Genomic DNA, 22,793 nt, shown 5'->3' with positions numbered 1-22,793 from the left:
GTTCACTTCCAGGTCATTAGTCAAAGTAGTGTCAGAAACAAATATTCAGGAGGAATAAACAAGTAGTCACGGTATAAGCAACAGCAACTCTTTTCACAAAGGCTTTTATGGAGCATGCTACCTTATAGAACTGTACCAGTGAGCTGGTGTACACCAAAAATAATGTCTTTCATAACTTCAGCATAAATTAGAAAAGCAGCCAGTTAATCTGGTACTATTAACTCACCACACTCATTCCTCATTCTTGACTTGTCTGCAACCTTTGACAAGATTGACCGCATCACCCTTCTCCAACATCTCACCAATTCTGCCCAACTGGGTAGGACTATCCTCATTGGGTTTTATTCATATATATCCAGTAACAGGTCGAGAAGCTTTTGCAAAGACTTATCTTCCTATTTCTGCATCATGATCTCAGAGAATTACGCATAGTAAGAGATACTGAAAGCAGTGGAGAGGATTGAAAATGGGTAAAATTTGCCATTCAAAATTCACCGTCTATGTTGATCTGAGTCCCATGAGGGCAATTTTGCTTCTGAATGAGATCTATACTAGGTGTTATGCCTCACTGGGTAGTCCAGTGGAAATCAGTCCTGCTATTCCCTGAGTCATTGCATAGGTTAAGATCCTCAAGGTTCCATCCTGCACCCCGCTCAATTTCTCATCTGCATGCTGCTTCTCCACAATATAATTTGAAAGCATGTCAGATTTCACATATATCCTGACAACAAACAGCTCTACCTCAAGTGCCACCTTTCTCAACAATACAATACCTCTGGTCAGTCATGCTGGTCAGATGTTCATTATTAAATGTCCTTCCTAGGAGATAAATGGAAAAATCAAAGTCACTGTCTGAATATCCCGCCATAAACCCCCATTTCCTAGCTTTCAATTCTATTTCCCTCCCTGGCCACTCTCAGAACCAGAATCTAGATGTCCCATTTGACTCTGAGCTAAGGTTCACCAAGAATGCCTACTGTAGCATCTGTAATATTACACATATCTGCTCTTGCCTCAGCCCATTTGCAGCTTAAACCATCAGCCTTATTCTGTTACCTCGAGACAGGACTTTCATGATTAGTTTCCCAATTTCTACCTTGTATGAACTTAAGTCCACCTAAGACTCTGCTCCCTGTAGCCTAATGTACATTCAAGTACAGTATTGTTCACTAGCACCAATGCTCAGTGACCAACATGTGCTCCCAGACTAGCAACACCTCATTTGAAACTCATTTCTGCTTAATTAATTTATTCATGACTATCTTGTACTGATTATCCCTAGTTTTATATTCCCCAATGTTATGATCCCAGCTGACCTTATTGTTTGGACAAAATAATATTCCAGACCAATATCTGGCTTGATATATTTAATGAGATGGTCTTTCACCATAACAAGCACACAATGTTACACAACTGGTTTTAACAATAAAACAGAAGTTTATTATGCAAAGGAAAAGATAAAAAGGAATAAGCAAAGCTTTTTACATACAACATAAACTAAAATACAATCCCAACGTATTTTAAAATCCGTTATGTCAACCATCACACCCTGTTCAGTCTTTCTTGAACTATAACCTCACAGTTCTGGTACTAACCTCCCATCTTTTTTGCTCCTTTGCCAGTAGTTAATAAATAGGAAATTGATAGGCAAGCACCTAACCTATACAGACTTCGCAAAGTGGAGTTTAAACAAGATTCTATACAGATTTCTCGCAAGTAGAATATTGACTAACATTCCCTGCCAAGAAGCAAACCAATTAGCTGTACTGGGCAAGCCTTCCATAAATACAGAACAAGATGCTGTGCTGAACCATTCCAAGCAGAATCGCTCCATATTCAATTACTGGTCAGAGTTGGCTTATCTCAGCAAGCGTAACTCCAAGATAAATTGGGAGATATTCATTAATAGCTTGAAAGAAAAGAGAACTTTCAATCATACAACCAAGGAACAATAGTAGGCTACTCAGCCCTTTGAGCCCAATCTACCATTCAAATAGATTGGTGGCGGATATGATTTTAACCTCAACTCTACATTCCTGCACATTCCTAATAAATCTTTTATCTACTTGGTAATCAAGAATATATCTGCTCTGCCTTAAAAGATATTTAAATATTATATATTCACTACTGAGGAAAGCAATTCTAAAAATTCATAACCCTCAAAGAAAATATGTTTCCTCATTTCAAATGGGCTACCCCTTATATTTAGATCATCCTTAAAACATAAACAATAGACAATAGGTGCAGGAGTAGGCTATTCGGCCCTTCGAGCCAGCATCGCCATTCATTATGGTTATGGCTGATCATCCACAATCAGTATTCTGTTCCTGCCTTATCCCCATAACCCTTGATTCCACTATCCTTAAGAGCTCTATCCATCTCTTTCTTGAAAGTATCCAGAGACTTGGCCTCCACTGCCTTCTAGGGCAGACCATTCCATATATCCACCACTCTCTGGGTGACGTAGTTTCTCCTCAACTCCTGGTTCAATTCCCGGCTCAGGCAACTGTCTGTGTGGAGTTTGCACGTTCTCTGTGTCTGTGTGGGTTTCCTCCCATAGTCCAAAAATGTGCAGGTTAGGTGAACTGGCCATACTAAATTGCCCACAATGTTAGGTGGCACAGGGTCTGGGTGGGTTGCTCTTCGGAGGGTCGGTGTGGACTTCTTGGGCCGAAGGGCCTGTTTCCACACTGTAAGTAGTCTAATCTAATATAATATAATCTAAATGGCCTATCCCTTATTTTTAAACTGTGTCCTCTGGTTCTAGACTCACCCATCAGCGGAAACATGCTTCCTGCCTCCACAGTGTCCAATCCTTTAATAATCTTATACATCTCAATTAGATGCCCTCTCATCCTTCTAAACCCAAGTGTATACAAGCCCAGTCGCTCCAATCTTTCAACATATATAGTTCCACCATTCTGGGAACTGACCTTATCAACCTACGCTACACTCCCTCAATAGCCAGAATGTCCTTCCTCAAATTTGGAGACCAAAACTGCACACAATGCTCCAGGTGCGGTCTCACCAGAGCCCTGTACATGTAATCATCTCTCAAAACATCACAAACTATCGCATGTACAATTAATCAGTCTGGCAATGATATTAACAGTGGCTGTATTTCAATATTACAGCTAAAAAGAGTTCATGAGTTCACCCATTAAAGAGCTGTTATTACTGATATGATTTAAGAGTTTTCTCATGTTACCAAGTTCCAATTGTGTCCCCTTGTCAAATTACCTAACAGAATGTTCAAAATAAGTGTTCATGTAGCATATTGTTTAAGACAGGGGGGAGTTTGGAAACAGCGCATTGGAATTTGAATCTGACACAATTTCTCTGTCCAGTTTCTTTAAATGCAAAGAAAACTGTTGGTCACATTATAAAATACTAATTTGGCCTCAGCTGAAATAAGTTTAGCTCTGGGCACTACACATTAAGAAAGGATGCCAAGACCTTGGGATGTCAGAGAGATTTATAAGAATGCTGTCAGTGATGACAGACTAGAAAAGTTTGGATAGTTCTCCTTCAAGCACAGCAATTAACAGGTTTGCTAGAAGTGGTAAAAATCATAAAAGGACTTTGTCAGAAGAGTTGTGACCAGAGAACACAGATTTAAGGCAACCGGGAAATAAAAAGAACCATGCAGTACACAATGAAACTTATTTAATGCAGCAAGTTGGCATGATCTACAATAAACTGCTTGAAAATAAGGGGTTGGGACACAGTGAAAGCAAACTCGGTCGTAACTTCCAAGAGGGAAAATAATAAATACCTTGAAAGGCAAACGCTGTAAGCTAGGAAAGCATAAGCCAGAGTGTGGATAACTAACTACACATAGTACTAGGGATGGCCCCAATGGTCTGGTACAGTATTGTTTCACTGTGTGGTATTTTGCCTTGTTCTTAGCTGCTAACAGAATGCATGGGATCCGATAGTTTTAAGAAAATACATGGGGATCACTGATAGTTTAAAATAAATGCATGGAGACACCGAAGCTTTACTCAGATGTAACGTGGGTTTAAAATTAAAAGATTTCTCAGTGTGGATTTGCTTTCAGTTGACGCTTTCTTCGTTTTAGAAGGATATTTGTGTCGGTTCCCAGAGTTTAATGTGGTTGGGGAGAGGGGTCATGGACTAACTCTCTCCGAGCAGCGCCGGGTGCTCACCTTTTGTTTCTTCAGTGAGGCCGACACATGGCGCCCGCAGCCCGAGGACTCTCACTCTCCGCTCGGCCCGGCCTGGGCGCAGCAGCAGCAGCACCACCACCACCAACCGCCGGCCGCCTCGCACCGCGCCATCGGCCCCGCACAGCAGCTGAGAGCAGCGAGCCCCCCCCAGCCGGCTCCCTCGCGCCCCCCCCCGACAGCCACAAACCGCCACCGCCGCCGCTTGGCATCGCGAGCCCCGGGCCGGCCCGCGGGTGACATCACCTAGCAACCGCACGGTCGTTAGGGAGATGAACCGCAGGCTTCCAAAAGGCAGAGAAATACAACTCAAAATACAGGCACACCCTGGGAGCAACAAGATGCTGCCACTCAATGCAACTCACCGGCTGGTCTTATCGGCAGAAGATGAAAATCCATTCAAAGGGCGTGCTGCAAACACCAAACCCTGATACTTTCAGTCCGACGTGCAATTTTTAAAAAGTTAGGCTTGCACTGAACACTCAAACGCTGACTGTTTCACCGGGGAATTGGATGTGTTTAATTGCGCCCCAGTCACGAACACTTCAAAACTCACCGCCCGCGTCATTGGTCCCAAGTAGCTTTACTCTCAGCCAGATCCTAAATTGTTTGCACGAAGCAGGTGGGAGTACTGAGGTGTCCTGTGCCAGCGAGGTACCTTTGAAATGAACTTACACATAATTACACATTTCCTGAAGAAGGGTTATGCCCGAAACGTCGATTCTCCTGCTCCTTGGATGCTGCCTGACCTGCTGCGCTTTTCCAGCAACACATTTTTCAGCTCTGATCTCCAGCATCTGCAGTCCTCACTTTCTCCTTACACATATTAACAGTCATGATGTGGAGACGCAGGTGTTGGACTGGGGTTGGACAAAGTTTTTAAAAAAATCACACGACACCAGGTTATAGTCCAACAGGTTTATTTGGAAGCACTAGCTTTCAAAGCACTGCCCCTTCATCAGGTGTTGGTTGAAGGAGCAGCACTCCGAAAGCTAGTGCTTCCAAATAAACCTGTTGGACTATAACCTGGTGTTGTGTGATTTTTAACTTTGTACACATTAACTGATTATGCACAAATCAACTCGCACAGATGAATCACCTTTTCCATTTTCCAATACACTACTGTATTCCCTACCTATACTTATCCACTATTTGATATATTTTTAAATAAAACCAATTCTATAATATTTTAAGCAGTTAGCAGCAGAAAGGAATAATCAATACTTATGTATTTCAAACCAATTCTTTTTGTAATAGCTGTATTACTGTATTTGTTTATAGTCCAACAGGTTTAATTGGAAGCACTAGCTTTCAGAGCACTGCCCCTTCATCAGGTGTTGGTTGAAGGAGCAGCACTCCGAAAGCTAGTTCTTCCAAATAAACCTGTTGGACTATAACCTGGTGTTGTGTGATTTTTAACTTTGTACACATTAACTGATTATGCACAAATCAACTCGCACAGATGAATCACCTTTTCCATTTTCCAATACACTACTGTATTCCCTACCTATACTTATCCACTATTTGATATATTTTTAAATAAAACCAATTCTATAATATTTTAAGCAGTTAGCAGCAGAAAGGAATAATCAATACTTATGTATTTCAAACCAATTCTTTTTGTAATAGCTGTATTACTGTATTTGTTTATAGTCCAACAGGTTTAATTGGAAGCACTAGCTTTCAGAGCACTGCCCCTTCATCAGGTGTTGGTTGAAGGAGCAGCACTCCGAAAGCTAGTGCTTTCAAATAAACCTGGTGGACTATAACCTGGTGTTGTGTGATCTTTAACTTTGTTCACCCCAGTAAAACACCAGCATCTCCAAATCATGGCTATTATTTGCTGATTGTGATTATATATTTAAAATCCCTCAAATAGACAAGTTTCTGCACGAAGAAAACCTCAGAGCTCACGCTGAAAATAAAACCTTGGAGTACATTTTCTCTTTCTATTCCCTAAACTGCCACTTCAAGAATGAGAAGTTGACATTCCTTTAAATAAGAACTGAGGCAATTATTATTGAAAAGGCTATGAGTCATTAACATGGCCAGGTATGTTACTATAGTACTTATATCGCTTACAGTCAGAACATCTCCAAAACCTACCAATACTTTTTTGAACAACGACTGGAATTTAAACTTGCCAACAAGATTACATGGCAGACAATCCAAATTTTATTATTTTTGGATATTCTGTAATACCAGCTAGTATTCATGCTTTGTGAATCTAAATTTGCAGCGGAAATCTATTCACGGTCCCTCGATACAATTCCAAAATAGTAAACATTAAGCATGTGACTTAACTTTCACACATTTATCGAATAATTGTCATTGAGTCATATAACGCAGAAAGAGCCCATCAAGTCTGCAATCTTCATCACTACCATTAAAGGCATGCTAATCTCAATTTCTGTACTTGTCCAATATCCTTGAATATATATTTCAAGTGTTCATTTAAATATTTGTTGAAGGTTGTAAGGTTACCAGCCTCCCACTACCTTCCCAGGCAGTGCATTCCAGATTCCCAATGTCCCCAATGAAAGGGTTTTTTTCTCAAATCCCCTCTGAATCTCGTGCCCCTTACCCTAAAACTATGCCCCTTCGTGATTGACCTCTCAACCATGGGGAACAGCTGTTCTCTATTCACCCTGTCTATACCCCTCCATAATGTAAGACACCTCAATCACGACCCCCTCAGTATTCTCTGCTATAAAGAAAAGATTTGTTCTAGTTCCTTCCTGTTGCAGGAATGAGAGATGAAAGGATGGACTGAATGCATCAAGAACACATCTGTTGCTGTCAGAGTATATGGGACATTCAGAGATGAATTGACAATCCAAGATAACATTTTGTGGAAAGGAATTAGATATTTAGCCTCATGAGCTGTGGACAAAAGGAAAGTTACACAGAAGGTGGTACAAATTGTGTTTGTACCAGCTGAATAAACAAATGAATGAATTGAATGAATGAATTGAATTTATTGTCAAGTGTACCAAGACTCAGTGAAAAGCTTTGTCTTGCAAGCAATACAGGCAGATCACAGAATTAAGTAGCATAGATAAGTAAATAATAGGTAAACAGCAGCAAATACAAAAACACAGGTACAGGCAAATGTTAAGAGTTTGTGAGTCCATTCAGTATTCTAACAACAGTAGGGTAGAAACTGTTTCTAAACCAGCTGGTGCATGTGTTTAGGCTTCTGTACCTTCTTTCCAATGGTAGGGATTGTAGAAAAACATTGCCAGGGTGGGATGGATCTTTAAGAATGCGGGCGGCCTTTCCTTGATGGATGGATTCTACAGATGGGAGGTTGGCCTTTATGATTGTCCAGGCTGAGTTCACCACTCTCCGTAACCGTTTCCAATCTTGAATGGTGCAGTTGCCATACAGGTAGTGATACATCCAGACAGAATGCTCTTAATGGTGCACCTATAAAAATTGGCAAGGGTATTCACTGTTATGCCAAATTTCCTCAGCTGCCTGAGGAAGAAAATATGTTGTTGGGCCTTTGTAACCAGTGCATCCACATGAAGAGTCCAAGAAAGCTTGTTGTGGATGACCACTCCCAGGAGCCTGACACTCTCCACTCAGTCCACCTCTGTGCTGTCAATGTGCAGGGGGACATGAGTAACATCCCGCCAAAAGTCAATAATGAGTTCCTTGGTTTTGCCAGCATTGAGAGCTAGGTTGTTCTCAGTGCATTATTTTTCCAGGTCTTCCACTTCCCGTCTGTAGTCTGTTTCGTCGCCACCTGAGATTCAACCGACTATGGTGGTGCCATCAGCGAACTTGTAAATGGCATTAGTCTGGTATTTGGCAATGCAATCATGGGTATACAGTGAGTATAGTAGGGGCCTGAGTACACACCCCTGGGGGACTTCAGTGTTGAGTGTTAGTTAGGATGAGATATTGTCCCCAATCTTCACTGATTGTGTCCTGTGGGTCAGGAAACTGAAAATCCAGTTGCAGAGAGTGGGGCTTAGTCCAAGATCACTAAGTTTAGTAATCGAGAGGATAATGGTGTTGAAGGCTGAACTGTAGTCAATGAGTAGGATTCTCACGTAGCTGTTCTTGGTGTCCAGATGTTCGAGGGAGGAGTGAAGGGCAAGTGATATGGCATCTGATGCGGATCTGTTGATCCGATAGGCAAATTGGAATGGGTCGAGAGTAGTGGGGAGGCTGGAGTTGATTAATGCCATGACCAGCCTTTCAAAGCACTTCATGACCATGAAGTTAGAGCCACTAGGCGGTAGTCATTGAGACATGCTGCACGAGCCTTCTTAGACACAGGGATGATTTTGGCCCTCTTGAAACAGGCAGGGACAGTAGCCTGCCGCAGGGAAAGATTGAAGATGTCTGAGAAGATGTCTGCCAGTTGATCTATGCATGCTCTGAGTGCACGGCCTGATACTCCGCCTGGTCCCATCACTTTCCTTGGATTCACACGAAGGAAAACTGATCTGACCTCTGATGCAGTGACTGTTGGGATAGGTTCGTCAGGACTTTTTTGGAATAGGTGTTAACTCTCCGCTGAAATTCTGCACAAAGGGAGCGTAGAGGCATTGAGATGATCTGGAAGGGATGTGTCATCATCTGCTATCTTGTACTGACTCTTTTTAAAACCTGTGATATCATTCAGTCCTTACCATAGTCTCCGGGTGTCTGTCTGGGTCTCTAGTTTTGATCAGTATTGGTCCCTGGCTGTCTCAATGGCTCTACGAAGGTCATACTTGAATTCCTTATATTTGAGCAGGTCTCCTGATCTGAAGGCCTCATGTTTGGTTTTTAGCAGGTTCTGTATGTCCTGATTCATCCAGGGTTTCCTGTTGAGGAACACCTGGATTGACTTCCATTATCCAGTGGACAAACACTGCCCATTCTAATCCCATTTACCAGCATCAAGTCTGTGGCCTTGCAGGTGATAGTATTTCAGGTGCAGATCTGGGTCCCTTTTCAAGTGAGTTGAGGGTTTCCACCTCATCGACCAAATGGGACTGTGACACCCAAAGCCCTCTGTGTGGAAAACGTTTTCCTCCTGTCCCCTCTAAACCTTCTGCAAATCAATTTAAATTTGTGCCTCCTGATAATTGATCACTCCACAAGGGGAAACAGGTCTTCCTTGCCTACTGCTGGCATATCCAAGCCCCTCATTATTTTATGCCCAATGATTAAGCCACCCCTCAGCCACCTCGATTCTAAGAAAAACTACCCTAGCCTAACCAATCTTTCCTCCTACCTGTAATTTTCAAGTCCTGACAACATTCTTGCACGTCTCTTCTGTTGTCTCTCTAGTGTCAAGTGACATGGTGAACAAACCATGCACAAAAGCTGTGGCTTAACCAGTAGGTTATATAGTTTCAGCATAACATTGTTGTTCTTGTATTCGATAGTCTGCCCAGTGAAGACAAGCTTCTCATATGCATTCTTTCCCATCTTATCTACCTATCCTATCAACTTCAGACACCTGTGGACATGTCCTCCCAGATCTGTCACTACCTCTACCATTCTCAATGCCCTCCTATTTATTGTACATTTCTTTGCTTTGTTGTCCTCCCCAAATCCAGATTGAATTCCATTTGCCACTTTTCTGACCACTCAACAAAATCACTGATATCAGTTTGAAATTAACAGCATCCCCTTCACTGCCAGTTGTCTGGCCAATTTTGTGTTGTCGCAAATTTTCGAATCACACTTCTCACATTTAAATCTAAATTATTACGATATATCATGAACAGCAAACTACCCAAAAATGGGGGTCCATGGAACACTACTTTCCATTCACAAAACATCCATTGACCTATGGAATCTATGGATTTTCAGAAGATTACAATGAATACATCCATTATATGCACAACCACTTTGTTTAAGAACGTGGGATAAAAGCTTTCCTACATTGTAACTGTATCAAGATCTTAGAATTCCCTTCCCTTCCCTATATCCCAGGGACTGCAGCAGTTTAAGAACACCACTTTCTCCAGGGTGATCGGGGACGGGCAGTAAAGTACTAGCCCAGCCTGCAATGACCACATCCTGTGAACAAATAAAGAGAAAAAGTCTAAATTGCTGGACAACCTTTTGTCTCATTTGTTTTCCTCATACTTTTTCTGAGGTAAAGCGCTTGTTTGGAGTTTCTCCTTCCCTTTCGTCCCTTTATTTTTCAGTATTCTTAGTAACTTCTATCATGAGACCAGATACAAAGTATTTATTTAGGGTTTCTGTCATTTTCTTATTTTCCATTAGTTAACATAGAGCTGAATTGTAAGCTTGGGAATGATTGGTTGCTTTTCATAGGCACAGATAGCAAAAATAGGATGGGAAGGAGCTACACCAATGAGATGAACTCCTTCTGAACTGAAGTGGGACAATGTCATGGCTAAATGGGTAAATTAAAGGGGTGGTAACCTCTTCAAACTCATAAGACAGAAGGGGGAATCAAAAGGAAAGTGAACACGCCTAAATATATCTTAAATAGGAAAGGAGACCATTGGACTAAACTAAAGTGGTCCAAAAATGGACAAGCCAATTATCATCTAACAATGTCCCACTAACAACATCTTATTTAAGGGCTGACGATTTTCATGGCACAATTTCAGTTATTGATTGTAGAGCTAATTGCTAGAATCTGCAATAAAAATAGAACAAATGTAAATGCACAGCAGTTGACACAGCATCCTATAGAGAAAGTCTTTCAGATGAGGCTCCTGCATCAATACAGGCCAAGAACAACTTAATGAAAGTGATTGAGTTAGTTTGGTATGTTTTGGGACTGTCTCTAATTATGTGTAAAGTGAAATTCAAGGCTGGGAAAGATATGTCTTTATTCAGCAAGAGAATCCAGAGTTATGGAGAAAAGGCAGGAAAGTTGAGTTGATGATTATCAGATTTGAATGGTGGAGCAGACTTGATGGGTTGAATGGCCTACATTTGATTGTATGTTCATGCTCTTAAAAATGAAGCTGTAGCATCAAAAATAGAAAATGCCCATTTCCATTAACGCTACATTAATCTTAATAGATTTGGTATAAACTCAGCAACAGGCTATATAGTACCTCAGCAGGTACTAAAGCTCTGAGAATGTTCAGCCTGCAATCTTTCACAGTTTTTGATTTATGGTATTCTATTACAGCATGTTAAGTGTTATGGTGTTTCTGGAATGATGTTATTTCCCACAAGTGAATTGTTGTTTACAATCTCATCTCTCACTCTGGACTGAAATGATGTGTTTCCATGCTAAAATTAGAGGGTAGTCCTCTGGGAAGAATGATGTGAAATATGAATTGTTTCCTCATGAGTGAGATAGATCTTTAAAAGTACAGTTCACCAGAGAAATTCAATGCAGCACAACTAGAATTAATATATAAAGAAGTCATATTCCAAGTCTCAAATATAAAATGTTCATGCTTGTACTTAATTCACTTTATGACTTCACCTTTTCCTAACCCCTGACAGCTCTGTAACTCCTCCAAGTAATTTTTACTCTAAACTCCTCTGAATCTCTCCTCCCTTTGTCCTGTCATTGGTTTTTGTGATTTCAGTTGCCTCGGTTTAATGGTCTGGAATTCCTCCGTGAATTACCATTGTGACTTGTTGGAACAGTTTGTGCATTCCAAAAATCTCTTGAGTGATGCCATTGGAAGATCTTTGCTCCTAGGTAGGGTCACCCATGACAACAAGACCGAGGGAGGTGCCGGATGAAGCACAGTCCAAAATGTCCTCAACAGCAGAACAAGAGAAGGAACACTCTGTCTCACTTATTGCGAAAGTGGAAGTAGACTCTAGTGCTCAAGTGATCCAAATCATTATAATTTGACATGTCACTGAAATATGATCACCAATCTGCCAAAATGATGTGGTCGTCAAAACTGCATCAAGTTCTCCATGTTAAACATTGTTACAAATAGGCTTCTACCAGAGTACATTTTCAATGCCAAGTCTGGTGGCAGTGGAGAATTGGCAATGAAGACAGATTGTGAACCTGGGAATCACTTGTCAAGAATCTGCACACAAGTATCAGCAGCATGAAGATAATTAGACACCTTTGGGCAGCAACATCTGTGACTAAATAGTCTACCTAAGTATATCCTCTGCTCACCCCAAATGGGGAGGGGGGGCTAGAAAAGGCCCCCCAAAAAAAGGCTGCATCACTTTTTCTCCTTGTTTGGTTACCACATTATGGAGGATCTCCACCTTTTGTGGTCACAGAAGAAAACTTAAAAGTTTGCAACTTGGAATGTTAGAATGCTTGTGGGTCATCTCAACAGTGAGTTCCCAGAAAGAAGAACTACGATCGTATCTTGAGAGCTATTAAGACTGCAAATTGACATGGTTGCCACACAGTGAGACCTGCATTCTTGAGAAGGGTCAGCTGAAGGAACAAGCATACCAATACATCTCACCGTGGAAATGAAAGCCTGACGGCAACTCTTATGTTCTTGGTGTTGGTTATTCCATCAGGGATAGAATCTTGGATATACTGCCAGAACATCTAAATCATATAAATAAATGATGAAGTCCTCGTTGCCATCTGAAAAGAAAAGATACTCTTTCAGGGGGACTTTAATTTTACGGTTGACTGTGATTCCAATATTTTCAGAGGAATCATTTTGGGGGGGAGGGTGGACACATGGTTAGAAAAAGTCAATATAAATGGAATCCTCTTGCTGACAAAATGTTCTTCACATGGTCTTATTATAACAATTACCTTCTGCAGAAGGATAAGTATAAAACAACAAGAACACATCATAGATCAAAGCATTGGCATCTCTTAAGTTATTTCATTGATCTATCATTGTGTCTATCACTTGATCGATGTGGGGTCTGGTGCTTGCTGGACTGAACGTTGACTTGTTTGTCAATAAATCCCCAAGGGAATACAAGAGAAACTTCTTTGAGAATGGTTACCATGTTTAGACTTTGTATCACAGGGAATAATTCATACATTGTAAATGCAATATAGAAAATGTTTTAAAAACCCATGAGGGAGAAAGAAATAGAAGGTTATGCTAATAGGATTATGTAAAGTGAGGGGGAGGAAACTAAGAATAAACATCGGCTTGGACGCTTTGCATCAGAAGTCTTGAGCCTGTGTTGTAAATTCTACGTAAAGTAATCTGAGGGGCCGTCTGTCCCAGTGCTCATCATTGTCCCACGCACACACTTATTTTACATAATTACTTCTGACTAAATTGGAAATTTGTGGCAACTTGGGAAACAGAGAAATAGAGTTGATTATGAGTATTTTTCAGTCCAGGCTAGAGAACCGGCACGGTGGCACAGTGGTTAGCACTGCTGCCTCACAGCGCCAGAGACCCGGGTTCAATTCCCGCCTCAGGCGACTGACTGTGTGGAGTTTGCACGTTCTCCCCATGTCTGCGTGGGTTTCCTCCGGGTGCTCCGGTTTCCTCCCACAGTCCAAAGATGTGCAGGTCAGGTGAATTGGCCATGCTAAATTGCCCGTAGTGTTAGGTAAGGGGTAGATGTAGGGGTATGGGTGGGTTGCGCTTCGGCGGGGCGGTGTGGACTTGTTGGGCCGAAGGGCCTGTTTCCACACTGTAAGTAATCTAATCTAACTGAGAGATGTTGAACTAAGACTCTCTTACACTATCATTGACAGGAAAGTACAATTAAATCATGATGAGTTTACATAAATTATTTCCACTCTAGATATGAGTCTGGAATTTTCGTCAAAAAAAGACCAAAAGAGGCAAGGGATGTAAAGTTTTGTAGTGAGGAATTGTGTACACCTTTATACCTGTGAGAGAAATATGTTAGAAAATAATCTGTTCAAAATATCCACATAAATTGATGTCAAGCAGCTATTCATTTTATGGATTTTTAAATACTGTTTAAACTTACTAATTAAATGTTTTGTATGAGTACGTTGGTTATTTGGTTCACCATTGATTAAAAATGTTTAAAACAGTTCTATACAGTTTTGACAGGAACTAACCAGTTTCAACATTAAATAATGTATTACATTAGCCACAGTATCACTGGAGGATGTCTCTGGAATGCGTTTGGCACTTGGGTTCATGAAACTTTGACTGACCAGATTGAGTGGACAATGCTTGGCTTTGTACTCCAGTGAGCAGTCCCCATTGTGTGAATTGGTCCTGCTGCAACAAGGCACTGCTTACAAAATATATCATTCTGCAGACAATTTTTAAAAAATTTCTTGAGCTGTGGGAATCACTAATAAGGTTGATATATATTGTCTATGCCCATTCTCCCTGAATAAATGATGGTGAGGGATATCCCTCTTGAATCACTGAAAGTGCCTTGACACAAATGAGTGGCTTGCTAGTCCACTTCAGGAGACAGGTAAGCATTAACTACGTTGGTGCAAGTGACTTGGAGTTCTATATGGACCAGATTAGATAGCTTTCTTTCCTAAAGGACATTATCAAACTGGTTGGATTTCTAGAAAAATATCAGCTTCATGGTAATTTTTACTGTTATAATCTTGATACATCACTGTCTACAAATTGACAGGCTGTACTTCAGTATCCAAAGTCTGGCTGTCTTTGTGGATCTGTGACTGCTCTCAATCACATAATTTCAACTCTCATCAACTCAACCATTTGCTGCTTGCTGTCTTTTCTTAAACTGATGTATGAAGGTCCCTGTTTAGCATATTTTCAACTCCTTAACTTCCCCTTCCTTAGAAATTTGTTCTTAACAATTGTCAAATGTGAGCATGGGTTTATTTGCAAGTAGTAGTCGTGCCTCTGAAACGAGTGAGTCATCTAGGAATATATAAATGTGCTAATTCAAATGGTTGACTTTGTAAAGATCACCATGAATATGTGAGAGCAGATAGTTTGGTGTGAAAAATATAGCAGTAGGAAATTAGCTGAAAAGTGCAAAAATGTTCTGTGGCACCTTTGTTTTTTTGTACTTCTGCTGTCATTGTTACTTCAATTTTATTTGAAGCTATCTGAACATGAACTTTTTAAATAGCAACAAATGATGAAAAACAGACATCCAGGCCTTGCGTAATGTAAATCTATTCATACACATTACTGCCTTTTGCTGTTTGAGTTCAAATATCTCTGGACATCAGAAAGCGTCTTGGAAAAATTAACAACAGCGCAATTCACAACTGACCTTGGAGGAACCTTTGTGGGAGAGCTTACAGCACAGGAACAGTTAAGTACATAGTTTTTAAGTGTAACCTTGCTGTAAATCCACAATAGTGAGTAGAGTGGGTTATTTCTTGATGAGATCTGTCTTTTGATTAAATTTTAAAAATATAAACCATACGCACTAACCTGGAGCAGTGTTTTTTTTTAGAACAATAAGATGGTGGTATTTTCTGGGTCTGTAGATTGTAAAGGTTCAAAAATGGCCTTTAGTAGAGTGATATACTCTGCCTGTCAGATGTGGGAGTTTAGGGAGAGTTTCCAAGTTATTGATGATTATATCTGTAGGAAGTGCCTTTGGTTGCAAATCCTATCAGATCACAGGGGTTAGTTGGAGAGGCAGTTAGAGGCAATAAGGAATTCACAGGAACTATGGATTGAGATGGATGGCAGTTATATGAAGGGAGAAAAGCCGCAGATACAGTCACATACATGGGTTAACTCCAGGATAGATAGGAGAGGGAGGCAGGTAGTGCAGGAGTCTCCTGTGGCTATTCCCATTTCAAACAAGTATGCTATTTTGAAAAATGTACGGTGTGATGGACTCTCAGGGGAATGTAGTACGAACAGCCAAGTTTCTATTACTGAGAATGGCTCTAATGTAGTAAGGGGTATGTCAGGTTCCAAGCGATCGATTTTGATCGGGGACTGTCTAATCAGATTCACTGACAGACATTTCTGTGGCTGTGCATAGAAATGTACACATTGAAACCAACAACATTGAAAGGGAAAATGTTGAGATTCTGAAGGGAGAATGCAGAAAGTTAGGTAAGAAATTAAAAAGGAGGTCCTCAAAGATCGTAATATCTGGATTACTCCTAGCGCTGCGAGCTAGTGAGGGAAGGAATAGGAGGATAGATCAGATGAATGTGTGGCTGAGGAGCTGGGGCAGGGGCATTTTTGGATCATTGGATTCTCTTCTGGGGTAGAAGTGACCTGTACAAGAAGGATGGATTGCACCTGAACTGGAAGGGGACTAATATACGGGCAGGGAGATTTGCTAGAACTGCTTGGGAGGATTTAAACTAGTAAGGTGGGAGACCCAGGGAGATAGTGAGGAAAAAGATCAATCTGAGATTGGTGCAGTTGGAAAAAGGAGCAAGTCAAACAATCAGGCAAAAGCGCAGCAGGTCAGGCAGCATCCAAGGAGCAGGAGAATCGACGTTTCGGGCATGAGCCCTTCTTCCTGCGTTTTTCCAGCAACACATTCTTAGCTCTGATCTCCAGCATCTGCAGTCCTCACTTTCTCCTCAAACAATCAGACAAGGCAAGAACAAAGCAGAGAACAAGGTAGGAGTAATAAATTAAACTACATTTATTTCAATGCAAGAGGCCTAACAGGGAAGGCAGATGAACTCAAGGCATGGTTAGGAACATGGGACTGGGATATCATAGCAATTACAGAGTCAGGGCTCAGGGATGGACAGGACTGGCAGCTTAATGTTCCAGGATGCACATGCTATAGGAAGGATCGAAAGGGGGGCAAGGAAAGAGGGGGAGTGATGTTTTTGATAAGGGATAGCATTACAGTTGTACTTAGGGATTGTGACTAGATCCAGGGGAGTTATTTGGATGGAACTGAGAAACAAGAAAGGGATTTTATTAGAGATCCCCCACTAGTCAGAGGGAAATTGAGAAACAAATTTGTAAGGAGATCTCAGTTATCTGTAAGAATAATAGGGTGGTTATGGTCAGGGATTTTAACTTTTCAAACATAGACTAGAACTGTCATAGTGTTAAGGGTTTAGATGGAGAGGAATTTAAGTATGTACAAGAAAATTTTCTGTTTCAGTACTTGAGTGTACCTAATAGAGAAGGTACAAAACGTGTAACTGAGGTGTCAATGGGGAGCACTTTGGGGCCAGTGACCAAAGTCCATGGAAGTGCCCATCAGTCAGTAATTCAAAGGCAGCTTCTGATACCAGTCCAGGGCACTGACCATAGTCAGGCATCTGGCCAGGGTATTCTTAATCACTGGGCCTGTGCCTCTGCCATCTGGGGAGGAAGGAAACTTCTAACAAAACAAAGAACAATGCAGCACAGGAACAGGCCCTTCAGCCCATCAAGACTACAAGAACTTATTTGTGTGTATTGGGAGCTCCAAGACTAGGGTGGAGGGAGAATGATAATTGTGAAATGAGGGGCAACTGGATTTGTAAAGGGGGAGAGTATAGTAAAGAATGGAAGAGAATGGCATCATACAGGAAAGGGGGTTTATACATAGTCAGGGGCACAGTGGCCTTAAGGGAGTATCAGTGTAGGACCACACCTGGCATGGTCACCTCAAATGCCAGGCGCTGGGCAAGTGCAGGTTCTGTAGGCGGGTTGGGTGAGGATCTGGGGATGTGTAAAGCTTGTGGAGTTTCTACAAAGAACTATCAAGATGAAGAGTTGGTTGAGGCGTGTTCACTATCACCTTTTATCGTGCTGGACATGAAAGTACATAACAGGGAAATAGGTGGCTGTGATTGCACCTGCATTGTGCACGATAAATGCTTTGATAGTGAGGGAAGGGGCGTCAAGACCTTTGTGAGGACCTTTAAGGGAAATGACAATACACACAGACACGTGTACTGAACAGGATACAGATTGTAGGTTTCACAGTCCAAGTCAAACAAAAGGCACTCACTCCATTTGCACCATATGGTTCTCTGCCGCAGACATAGGTGACCACTTCATTCACACCAACATTTTTGGGGACAGAAACTAGTGTAAGAATAGGGATATTTAACTATGAGGGACAATGGAATTGAAAGAATCAATTGCCCTATACTGTATGCATGTTCCTCTTTCTTCCACATTGTACATTGACGTGAAGAAATTGCTTCGTGGGACACCCTGTATGGACATGAAATTAGGTGTAATACTGACTTGTATTACATTTGGGGCTACAGAGACACACAACCAAACGGATATAGTAGAAAAGCAGCAAAGTTATACATGTGTGATGTCACCCATGCTACCCACGTTCCCTCTCAAGATTGTTTTCTCAACCCCACTCCACCGCCCCAAATATAGTTATGACTCACTGAGGTGGAGTGCTGGAAATTGAACTCCACTATTTCTAGAGTCATCAGGAAAGTTACATATTTTATAAAGTGCACAAGATTTGCAATTTACATTGATGGAAAGCATGGACAAGGATTCTGCACTGAATATGAATTGCTATTTATTGCAAGTAATTCCAAGTAAACAGTTATAAACCAACGGTACATAATATTACTAATTAAAACTCTGATCTGCTTATAAACTCCCCCTTAAACATACACAAACAGACAGGGAAAATAAGTTAGGGCAGAAGGGAAGCACTGGAAAAACAATTTGGTTATCTTCATTCCCAGGTTGTATTGTTGAGATGAACTTTGAGTTTGCTGCTTGCTAGCACATTGTTTCAGTTGTCTTTTCTCTGGAGGCTTCCATTGGTTGGTAAGAGACACAAAGTGACAGGTTCACTTATAGAAAATCTTTGACAAATCAGTTAAAAATCACAGTTCACAACAACTGCAGCAGGAAATAGAAACTGGTTTTCTTCAGCTTTAAAATTGTGTCTGTGAGGAACACAGAGATTACTCTTGAACTGGGAAAAAAATGAACATTTCTCTCTCTCCCTGTAACTCGTTCCCATCTCCTAGTTGTTCAGTTATATGAGAAACAATCACTTAGTTGTTGATAGGCTCAACAAGATCTCTGACACTGATAACTGGTCACTAGTCCATGGACCAATCGATTCCTTATTGCCAACAAAAGCTGCATCTGTACCCGCCTTGGTTCAAAGTTGTCTGCAACTCAGTCTTCACTGTTCAAACAATTGTTTTTATGATGCTTGCTTTCAAAATATACAACTACTCTTTAAAACAATGGTTTTGAAATAGCTCTTCTAATTTCAGTCCAGGCATTTTAAAAAATGCACAAAATATAAAGACATGTTCCTACACTATGGGCAGCATGGTGGCTCAGTGATTAGTACTGCTGCCTCACAGTGCCAGGGACCCAGGTGACTGCCTGTATGCAGTTTGCATGTTCTCCCCATATCGGTGTGGGTTTCCTCCCACAGCTCAAAGATGTACAGATTTGGTGGATTGTCCATGCTAAATTACCCATAGTGGCCAGGGATGTGTAGATTAGGTGGATTAGCCACGGGAAATGCAGAGTTTATGGGGATGAGGTGAGGGACTTGGTCTGAGTGGGATGCTCTTTGGAGGGCCAGTGCAGACTTGATGGACTGAATGGCCTCTTTCCGCACCATAGGGATTCAATGTCTTAGTGTGGTCCCAGGTTTCTCATGTTGGTAGTGGGGACACTTTGGCCCTTAAGATTTGTTGGGAGAACCTGGGGCGGCTTGCTGGTTGACTCTCCTTGGTGTGGACGTACAAGGATCACTGGGGATTGGGAGCAGGCACAAACGTCCTAGTTGTTTGACTGCAATAACTGGCACAGCAAGGCAAAGCAGGGCAAGGCATGGATGGTGGGCATGCAAGGAGACGCTAAGTGAATGAGCACTAAGAGAGCTAGCAAGCAGCCTGAGATGGTGCTGGTCTAGTCCTTCAGCTATGTGCCTGTCTTTGTATGCAAAATGTCTCTCCAGCAGCCTTTCAATGCTCGATGCTATGTATCCTGCAATGCAGATCTGTGCTTCCAGAGTGGCCTGCCAGGTATTGAAGGCATGCCAGTTTGGTCATCTCTGGTAATTTCCTGGCTGGAAGGTTCCGTCACTGCCCAAGTTTTTCTGCATGCCTTTTCATCACTGTCTGGGAGATTTCCAAGTATCCTTGGACCACCTCACAGACTCATTGGGTCATAGAGGAGAATCATAGGATCCGTATAGTGCAGATAGAGGCCATTTGCCCCATCAGGTCGGCACCGAAGAGCATCCCACCCTATCCCTGTAACCCCACATTTACCACAGTTAACCCACCCAGCCTGCACACTACAGGGCAATTAGCATAGCCAATCCACCTAACCTGAAAATCTTTGGCTCACAAAGATCATTCTCAGAACTTGGGCATGTAATCTAATGTGAAGACTTCCACCTTCTGTTTGAGATTTTTTAAATCAAAATGTTAAAATGCTAAGATATGCCTCTGGAACAGGTGGGACTTGAAGCCAGATTTTCTGGCTTAGAGGTAGGGATACTGCCATTGCACCACAAGATTCCCTCACCTCCTAGTCTTCATATTGAAGGCTTTTATTCCTATTTTCCTGGTTCTGTTACTCTGTTTACTCTGGATATCAATAGTCCAGGCAGTTCAAACAATGGGATATACCCAAAGGTCTTTGTTAAAGCAAAGTATGCTACAAAAAACACTGCAAAACTCTTACCTGTGTAATACTAGCAATCACAAGTGAACTGGTTTTGGTGGACTTGACCAAGAATTAGACCAAAACAGGTGATCAGTCCACTCCATCTCAATGCTCAATTGCTGGTCAGATGACCTCCTTAGCTAGCTAACTATCACTCTGAAGTAGACAGGCAGGAGGATTGAAGAACACAACAAGCCAGGCAGCATCAGGAGGTACAGAAGTCGACGTTTCGGGAGTAACCCTTCTTCAGGTTACACCAGAAACATCGACTTCTCCACCTCCTGATATTACTTGGCTTGCTGTGTTCTTCCAGCCTCCTGTCTGTCAACTTTGGATTCCAGTTTTTATGTCTCTAACTATTGCTCTGAGACAAGTTCTTTACTCTTTTTCTCAGATAGACGAGCTGTGCATCAGAATTTTGATACTGTCCAATTTCCAATGCTTTGATCAGTGACCACCGAGAAACATCGCAAAATGTCATGTTTTCCACACCTAGTTTAATCAATTACTCATTAAGACTTGCTCTTTTCCCCTGGAATAAGACTTCTATCTTGGTTTTAATGAACTATGACCTTAGCTTTAGCTCAGTCACTCTGTTGCCACCTTTACACACCGTACAAGTTTCCAAGATCAAGCACTTTGGACAAATAGTCCACATTGTCATATATAATTCACAGTGTCTGTTTTGAAACCAAAACTCCAGCCTTTCAGAGTTACTGTGACAGTTCAGTCCATCATTACTGAGTTTAAAATACTAAATTAAACATACATGTATTCCTTCAGAAACAGTAAGACCGATGACCTTTCTAATCATTAGGTTATAACCTGACCGCTGACTTTTCAATATAACATGATTATTTGTTCATTTTGGCTAACTCAACAAATTTTATATTTTAACACCTACAATATTTCCTAATCAGTCTGTTCAGAGATGTTATTACACACTTTTGGAGCAGGTGGGACTTGAACCCACCTCCCGGCCCAGACGTAGGGACACTATCAGTGCAGCACAGGAGCCCTATTTTTTTTTCACCTGACCACCTTACGTTCTGGATATTTTTAACAAACATGTTTAGATGGTTAAAAGTCACACAACACCAGGTTATAGTCCAACAAGTTTTATTGGAAGCGCACTAGCTTTCGGAGCGACGCTCCTTCATCTGGTGGTAGTGGAGGGCTCAATCCTAACACACAGAATTTAAAGCAAATATTTGCAGTGTGATGTAACTGAAATTATACATTGAAAATTTGATTGTTAAACCTTTCATATGTTAGAATACAGTGATACTTTCACTTCTTTCATGTGTAAATTACAAAACCTTTTTTTATATAAAGTTGCATTCTTGGGTTAGCTGTTAACAATGGTGATAGCTAGACAATATGCTGTCATATGTTGACAACATATTGTCTAGCTATCACCATTGTTAACAGCTAACCCGAGAATGCAACTTTATACAAAAAAGGTTTTGTGATTTACACATGAAAGAAGTGAAACTATCACTGTATTCTAACAGATGAAAGGCTTAACAGACAATCAATTTTTCAATGTATAATTTCAGTTACATCACACTGTAAATTTTTGCTATAAATTCTGTGTTAGGATTGAGCCCTCCACTACCACCTGATGAAGGAGTGTCGCTCCAAAAGCTAGTGTGCTTCCAATTAAACCTGGTGTTGTGTCATTTTTAACATTGTACACCCCAGTCCAACACCGGCATCTCCAAATCAGGTTCAGATGGGTAATGATACGGGTGGAACAGATGGGACTTGAACCCAGGCTTCCTGGTTCAGAGGTAGGGAACATTACCACTGTGCAACCAGGACCCCACACTCCTCATCTTCTGTTCTTAAAAGTGTCCCTTGATTAGTTTCAGGGGTTGCCACACTTGGTGCCTATAAATGTATTGAAGTGGAATAAAACTGGTGGTCTCATTAGCTGAGCCCCCTGGTGGCAAACAGAAGACAATTCAGTTCTTGCCAATAGTCATCATAGAATCCTTACAGCATGGAAGCAGGCCATTCAGCCCATGAAATTCATACTGACTTTCCAAAGAGCATCCCACCCTGATCCACCCTGTACCCTGACATTTTCCAAGGCTAATCCACCTAACTTGCACATCTATGGACATAGTGGAAGCAAGCCCATACAGACACAGGGAGAATC

At 41.4% G+C, this 22,793-nt stretch overlaps 1 protein-coding gene across 5 annotated transcripts in view; it reads right to left on the bottom strand.

The window, feature by feature from the left end:
• Positions 1–4,684, bottom strand: part of fbxo10 (F-box protein 10) — a 52,065-nt gene extending 47,381 nt beyond the window's left edge. For 3 of the 5 annotated variants that reach the window (XM_072589495.1, XM_072589520.1, XM_072589501.1), the window contains exon 1: positions 4,170–4,322. The gene's annotated coding sequence lies outside the window, so the exon portion shown is untranslated. Of the gene's footprint in view, positions 1–773; positions 820–4,169; positions 4,323–4,552 lie in introns of those variants that run through there. The other 2 variants (XM_072589511.1, XM_072589530.1) reach the window with 2 other exon arrangements.
• Between the last annotated feature and the right edge of the window lie 18,109 nt (positions 4,685–22,793).

This window comes from Chiloscyllium punctatum, chromosome 2, assembly GCF_047496795.1.
Source record: "Chiloscyllium punctatum isolate Juve2018m chromosome 2, sChiPun1.3, whole genome shotgun sequence".
Classification (NCBI taxonomy): Eukaryota; Metazoa; Chordata; class Chondrichthyes; order Orectolobiformes; family Hemiscylliidae; genus Chiloscyllium; species Chiloscyllium punctatum.
The sequence above is the reverse complement of the archived record's forward strand: the minus strand, read 5'-3'. Positions and strand labels throughout refer to the sequence as shown.